Source organism: Hipposideros armiger, unplaced genomic scaffold (assembly GCF_001890085.2).
Source record: "Hipposideros armiger isolate ML-2016 unplaced genomic scaffold, ASM189008v1 scaffold_35, whole genome shotgun sequence".
Classification (NCBI taxonomy): domain Eukaryota; kingdom Metazoa; phylum Chordata; class Mammalia; order Chiroptera; family Hipposideridae; genus Hipposideros; species Hipposideros armiger.
In genome coordinates this window covers 4,110,108-4,117,827 of record NW_017731385.1, presented here as the reverse complement: position 1 = coordinate 4,117,827, position 7,720 = coordinate 4,110,108, and the positions used below count along the sequence as shown (strand labels likewise).

General features: G+C 45.6%; 1 long non-coding RNA gene across 1 annotated transcript in view; it reads left to right on the top strand.

Annotated features, from left to right (window-relative positions):
• Positions 1 to 7,720, top strand: part of LOC109380355 (uncharacterized) — a 72,671-nt gene that overhangs the window by 45,679 nt on the left and 19,272 nt on the right. Inside the window, exon 3 of the long non-coding RNA XR_002123445.1 lies at positions 4,365 to 4,452. This is a non-coding gene — a long non-coding RNA (uncharacterized LOC109380355). The remainder of the gene's footprint in view (positions 1 to 4,364; positions 4,453 to 7,720) is intronic.

The window sequence follows — 7,720 nt, the reverse complement described above, 5'->3', positions numbered from 1 at the left end:
AAAAAAAAAAAGAAGAAAATCAGTTGTTACCACAGTGCTACCATATGGTAGTTACCTAAACAATACCTTTTACAAACATTTTGATTCTATTAAAAGTCACTTATTAGTTACTGAACAGTTATTTACATGAAATAAGATTATATGAGACTGTAACCAAAGGATCAAAAATTTAATTGTAACTATTAATAGATGTAAAAACAAATGAATAGTTGGATTTGTTATTTCCCCCCTTTTCTGCACAATAACATCTATTTTATTTTTATTCTTTTTTACTGGCAAGAGTACATAAACAAATATTCAACATGAGGAAATTTTCAGTGTTTGTATTTTTTTTCTGGCCACTTTTGTTATTCATTTCACTTTTGTGATTATTGCTGAAAATAATCCAGTCATTTAAAGGAGGGAATTATTTTCTAATACTCCCTCCTCTATTCAGTTAAATTGCATAGTAGCATTCATTAAGGATATATTAATGAGCTAAATATGTTCTTGAATATATTCCTAACTATTTTGAATGTACATTGAACATATAATTAGGATTTATTTTTTTGAAGAATATTCATATTCATTTAAAATGTTCAGGAAAATAATCTTCATTGCAAGGTTTTGGTAAATTGCTAAATTTGGTGAATTACCTGTTTGGTGTCCTAGCCATTCAGTGAGTTGTCTTTACCCACACAAGATGGATTGTGTCATCTCCATTTATCTCCATGGGAAAGCTGAGATGTAGAGAATGTGAAATAATTTGAGCATCAGAATGAGGAGCTGGGATCTGAACAGAATCTTTTAACTGCCGAGGCCACTCTCTTGGGCACGATACTGTAACTCTTCCTCATACACATACTCTTAAAACTAAAGTTGCCCATGAAATGCTGCCCAATGGGAACTTCACCGGAAATGCTGCCCAGGTGACGATGAATTAGCTAAGTGGGGTTACAGAACCCGGGGCCTACCCACCTCTGAGTCAAACTCACCCTTCCACCCAATCACCAATAAGGAGAGCACTGCTCAGAGTCAGAACCCTGATCTCAGAGTCAAGCGGGTGAAGACAGATTTCACCACGATTCTGACCTTCATGCAGGAATCAGAGATTTGACAGGTGAGCAAAGTTTACCCAGTAGGGTCCAAAGTTCATAACCCCAACCTCTACCAGCGTCCCACAGCCTGAGTCTGAAGGGAAAGGAGTTTAGGGAAAGGAGGCTGGAGAATAAAACCAGCCCCCCCCCAGATGAATGGGGTTCTCTCCTTCCCCTCCCCAGTCATCAACAAAGACCGACACTAATCTTATTAAAAAAATCTTATTCCCTAAGCGGTGATAAAGAATAATGATCTCAGCAGCAGTCAGCACGAGATCCGTCTTCAGAGCAGTTTGGGGGCAGGATACGCATTTTAAAAAATAGTTTACATTTTCAAGAGCAGAGCCTCTTAAACCTGGTCAGAATGTATTTACAACTTGCCTGGTGAGATGATGCGTATCTCCAAGCTGGAACGCTCTTTCATAAGACCTTGTTTAATTGAATCGAGCAAAGTCATTTTGGGATGGTCCCAAAAGAAAACCTTTTATCTCAAGGCAAGTGTGTCTTAACAAGGCCCTACAGGTACATGAAGCCAGATTTCCACTCACCTGAACTCTTTGCTCGCCCTTTCAAAAGCCTATGCCCGACTTCACTTGTCTTCCTTTTCAGTGAGGAAATTGCTTATGGAGTTAGCTGTTGCCAGTGAAAGCAACAAGTTGGCTTTCTTTTTCTCTTTTGACTGTTAGGAAACACCTTGTCTCCCTTCTTTCCTCACAAATCCATTGTACATAAGCTGGAGCTGTGCTTGCAATGCAAGGTCAAGGTCTAGCCAGGACTGTCAGATTGAGTCCTGTTCGATTTTTGATTCCCACTGGGTTGGCTCTAGAATTTAGGCGTTTCTGTCGTTGTCGTTGCTTCAACAACAGAGGTTTATTGTCTCACAGTTCTGGATAGAATTTAGGCTTTTGATACGTCTTTAGTGCATTAAGGAAAGGTCAGAGTTCATGACTGCATTCCCCCAGACACCCAGTGCAGCAGGGGCCCCTGCCCTGGGCTCCACAGCAGGGAGGACACCTGTTCTCCATCCCTGCTCCTCTATCAGTTGCAGACTTGGATCCTGCGTGGAGGTGGCATTGGTCTCTGGGCCAAACTTGAGACTAGAGAAGCTGTGAAAGGTGATTGATATGATAGTCATATACTTTTCACCAGGCGGGCACACTCAATCTTTAAACGCAACTTACAAATTGGAAGTGGGGCTTGAGCGGTCAGTGGCCTGCCAGGCATCGTCTGAGCCGTGTCTCCCAGATTCTCTGCTCCCCGCCCAGAAGAATCTAAGAGCCTTTCTCTAGAAAAGTGACTTGTCTCCTCCCCTGGCACTTTTCACAGTAGGTTTCCTTGACTCAGCATAAACTCCGGTTCCAACAAAAAAAATCACAGGCAGCAGAAGAAGCAGTGTTTACTGCCCTCCCTCGTCATCCACGCTGCCATGTCCTCCGTATTGAGCTGTTGCTCATATCAAATGTCACTCGGGGAATGACTAATAGTGGATGCTGATGAAAAGCCTTCAGCCTTACGGTAAATGAGCCCATGCAGACTTAGAGCAAGTCATCTGACAGGTCACGTGGGCGGGGAATGGCTGTACCCTCCCACCTACCCCTCTCCAGCACCACCACCCCGCCCCACCCCTCCCCGCGCGTGCTGCGTGACTCAGTGGATCACACGGTCCTCCAGGCAAGAGCAGGCGTTACATAAACGCCAGGAGTTCACACCGAGCCACCCGGAGCCGCGTGAACACCGCGACCCAGACGCCTCCTCTTTTAGCTCCGGGGCTGCGATGGGGGCGCCCGCCTCCCGGCCCCCCTGGGATTCACAGGAAGGTCTCCAGGCACCCGAGGTTCCAGAACACAAAAGCAGGACCCAGGAAATCTGCCCTGAGTTGCAAACCCAAGAAAGACAGCCTCCATCCTTGATCAATTGTGCGTTTCAGAGAAAGCCATTCCTCCCCCACGCCACAGCCGGCAGGGGCAGGGCGGGGTGGAGGAGACGGGCCTGGAGACTTATTCTATTATATAAACTTGTAATTGCTCTGGCTCCTGCGGCTGGGGCACGGCACGTTGTTTCCAAGCAGATGGATTGGGAGGCCCCGCAGCTTCCTGGTCCCCCATTCCTCCCTCTCCTCTCACCGCCCCCTCCTGCCCAAGCCCTACCCTCTCCCTTCCCAAGTCTACCAGAATTCCCCTTTCTTTCCAGGGCTCCCCTGCAGAACAAGGCACCCAGAAAGGCGCTCATATTTGAAAATGGTACTCAATTATTAAATTAACGTTTGCCCAGCCTGCTAGCCTCTGGCAGCAAATCAACATTTCGAGACACCTCCCTAACTCAGGTGGACAGTCAGCCATCCTAGACCAGCAGTCCTCAAACTTTTTTGAGTGTGCATCAGAAGACCCTCAGGGCTTTTTAAAAACTGAGTGTGGGGCCCCACCCACAGAGCTCTGCACAGTAGGTCTGGAGGAGGCCCAGGAATGTGCATTTCTACACATTACCAAGTGAGGCTGATGCTGTGGACCCACTGTTATAAATGGGGGTGAGGCTGCCATTTCTGTTTTGTCCTTTGTTAAAGAAGGTTTGCCAGACAAATTATTAGTGTGGACGAGATGTCAGAAGGACCAACCTCCTCTCCGGTGTGAAATGGGACCAAAGCCTATTTTGCTGCAATATTATGAAAATTATATATAATGTATGAAAGCCCCATGGTTCAGATTGGGCTTGCACATGTGCCGTATTATTGCTATTATTATAAGTGGTCAAGGCCGCTTGGCTAATTAGCAGGTGAGCTAATGATAATAAGCAGGTGAGGACTCTAACTCGGGACCCCTGACTTGTAATCTAAAATAATTTTCCCACCACCCTCGGGCATAGAGAATGTTCCTTGAAAAAATATATCTGTAACACTCATACCTCAAGCTTTTCACTGATGAGGAAGCATCTTCTAGGGAGACCACAGGGGTGAGGTGTGTGGATTTGCTGGTGGTTTCTAAGCCTGACTGAAGTGATGAATCAGGGCCATTCAAGATGTCACTTAGAGCTTTCGTGAAATACCCGCCAGCTGAGTCATCCAATGTCTCCTGCCTTTTAAAATCTGTTTTCAATGGTTGGGGACTAGGGGCCAGTGTTAGATAAATTACTCCTACAGTTGCCTCCTGGAGCTCTCCCCCCCACGACTGCCCCAGAGCAAATACCCCGAGAATGAAGGAATCTTGGGAACTTCAGTCTGGAGTGTAAGATTGCTCCCTCTGAGCCCCTGAACCGGTGCTATGAGTGCCTAACCTGCTTCCTCTGTATTTTCAGCGAAAAGGGCTGCTCGCCACACCTTTGCACTTGCTTCACCAAGCCCCATGAGAGACCGCTGCTGCTTGGAGAGTCACATAAGTGAAAGGTATGGGCGAGGGAGGAAAAGCCGTCACATACTCAGGGTGGGTAAGTAGGAAACACAGAGCCCAGCGTGGCACAGAGCGACATCGTGGGTACGTGAGGACGTGGCATTTACATCCCCACATGAAATGAGATGCTAAATGGCTAATGGCTTCCTGGGGGTTTGGTTCCTTGCTGAGGATGCCTTCCACCATAACGCCTCTTCTCATCAGAGCTTCAGCGCATTAAAATATCACAGCATATGCTCACAGGTGAGGAGGCATCCACTCATGCTCTTGACTTTGATGCTGAAATTCTGGGAGGAAGAAAAACTATCCTACATAATCCGACTGCAAGTTGGTATCAATAGGCACTTCCAGTTTGTTTCTTCACATTGTTTCTTTTTTACTCTCTCTGACCTGACTCTGATTCAGCCTTCAGTCTTGTTTCATAGTTACTCTTATTTTTAATTCCGCTCGCCCATCTTAGACATGCTTGGCAGCCTTGAATTTCCACGTTGGTCCCCCCAGTTTGATAGGAAACCACAAACCTGGGTTTAGAACCCAGTCAGGCATAAGGAGATTTGTATGCCTAACATGTCCTCAGGTAGGTGGCATCTGTAACTAGAAAGGAATCTATTTTAAATCAGTGTGCTAGTCTGAATATTTATTCTGCGTTTTCTTGAGCATTTGTCATAGAGCAGTCACTTATTTTCCCTTTTCATCTTGATATTTTCCTCCTGGGTCAGTCATTCTTTTAGTGTGTCCTCAGGTATTTTGATAGAAAGATCTTGATTTTTCTCACCTTTTACAAATTTAAGAGCATGGCTCCTGTTTCTTAATATTGCAACTGAGGTTTTGATGGTTTTTGTGACAAATACTGATGTATGTAATACATCCAGACCTGTCATTTGCAGATACACCCAGAGAGGCAGAGTTGATATAAAACTAAAATAATTACTCACTTGGCTCCCTTTTAATGTTGCAGCATGATTGTCTGTCTTGGGTTTTAAGCACATATATATATTTTTATATATACAGCAAACATACTGAGACCCTATTGTGCCAGGTCCAGTGCTCCTTTCAGGGAATCTGGTGATGGTGGCAAAATGTGAACTAATTTCATCTCCAACAGTGCCATGATGGGAAACAGTCCCGGGGTTATGGATGTCAGACGAAGGGCATCTGACCTGCCTTTGGGAGACCAGCATGGCTTCCAAAGAGGAGGTGGCACTTCAGCTGAGTGTTACAGGAAAAACAAGAGTTCAGTTGACAGAAGCGTGGGTCACTCAGTTAAGCTGGAACCTGAAAGCACTCTTTCTATGCGATCTTGTCTGTCTACAAAAACAAAGATGCAAACAAAAGAATGGCTGACACAGGGAGAAGTTAACTTCTCTCACACGTAAATAAAGGACAAAGGTGATATGGAGGCTCAGGAAGTGTCATCAACCCAAGGCTCTTCTATCTTGTAGCACTGCCGTGCATGACCTCTTGGTCCAAGCTGGCTGCAGGGGCCCCAGCCACGACAGCTTTGTTCCAGGCAGCGTAAAGGTGGAAGGAAAGGCAGGCAGGCCTTCTCCTTTTAAGGAGGCCTCTTGATATGCCATAATTTCCCCATTGATCAAAACGTATCACTTTGTTCCACATAGCTGCAAGGGAAGCTGGGGAGTGAAGGCCTTAACTGTATGGTTAAGTAAAATGTCCAGGTAATATGTCCAGGTAAAGTCAGGGTTGTACCGTGTTTCCCCGAAAATAAGGCTGGGTCTTATATTAATTTTTGCTCCAACAATCTACATTTATTCATGTACAAAAATCTACATTTATTCAAACAGTCATGTCTGGCTGACAACTGGGGCTTGTGTTTGGGGTAGGGCTTATATTACTAGCATCCAGAAAAAATCATGCCAGGGCTTATTTTCCAGTTAGGTCTTATTTTCGGGGGAACACGGTAGGTAAGGAAGAAGGAGAGTTATTGGGAAGCAACTCATTGTCTTTGTCAGAGTGGTGATTGTGGGTGGAGAGAAAGCTGTGTGAGCAAAGGAGGGAAGGAATGCTTATCTTGTTTCAGGGAATAAAGATAAGTAGGTCAATTTGACATAGAGTTTGGTTTGCCAAGAGATAAGGCTGAAGAAATAAACAGATGCCAGGCCGTGGGAGATCTTGTAAGCTGTGCTGTGCTGAGGAGCTGGAGTTCTATCCCCAGGGCCACGGGGAGCTGTTGAAGGAATTTCATCCTTGAGGTAGACGGGAAAGTGCACTGGAAGGTGACGGCAGGGACTTCATTAGTAGGTGATGAGAACCTTTCAGGAGAAACTATGACAACCTGAGCCTAGGCAGTGGCACCAGGGATGGGGAGAAGTGAACAGATTCTTGAGATATTGGAGAGGTAGAACTGGTCAGATGGAGGTGGTGAAAAGTGGCCAAAAATGGCTGACACCCAGGCCCATGGTGGATCGGCTACCATTCACTGAGATCACAGAGAATGCTGGAGAAGGTGGGTGGACGAGGGTGCTCGGTGTGGACACATTGTCGCCAACATTCTATCTCCACACATAGTTTGGGTTGATCCACTTTTTTTAGCAGCTCTGTTGAGGTGGAATTTACATACCATAAAATTCACTCATTGGAAGTGTACGGTTGGATGCGTCATAGTAAATGGATATGGTTGAGCCACCATATTCAGTTCCACTGCCCCAGAAACTTCCCCCATGCCCATTTATATAGTCAATGTCCTCCCACCCCACTAATTTGCTTTTTTGCTTTCTATCAGATCTATTTTTTAAATGTGGTTTCAATAAAATGACGAGTGCAGTGACTGCCTGGTGGGGAAGCGAGTGGTGAGGGGTCCGGGAGGGGGGTTCATTTTCCCCAGGAGAGTTACAAGAACCATCTAGGGGGCTTTTTCAGACTGCACATCTGTCCTGCACCCCTCGTCCCCAAGGGTTGTGCTCCCTTCCCACGTCTAACCCTCCCCGAGTGAGTCACTGTTAAGAGTTGGGGATGAAGCGTAGGGAATATGGTAGGGAACCCCTGAACTTGTCGGTTCTTAATCATTAGCTTAATGGATATTTTATTTTATTGTTTTCAATCAGACATTTTGGCAGTTATCTGGCTAGAGCTCCGATTTTGGCTAGATCCCACATACTGGATACGATGATGCTGGAAAGCACACTTTGTATCACATAGGGCTTTTCAGGACCATCCCCTCATTTTCCCACAGTGGCTCAATGATGCTGAGATATTAAGCCCAATCGTCATTCCTTGGATACAGTTTTTCAGGTACAGTTCAGGAAT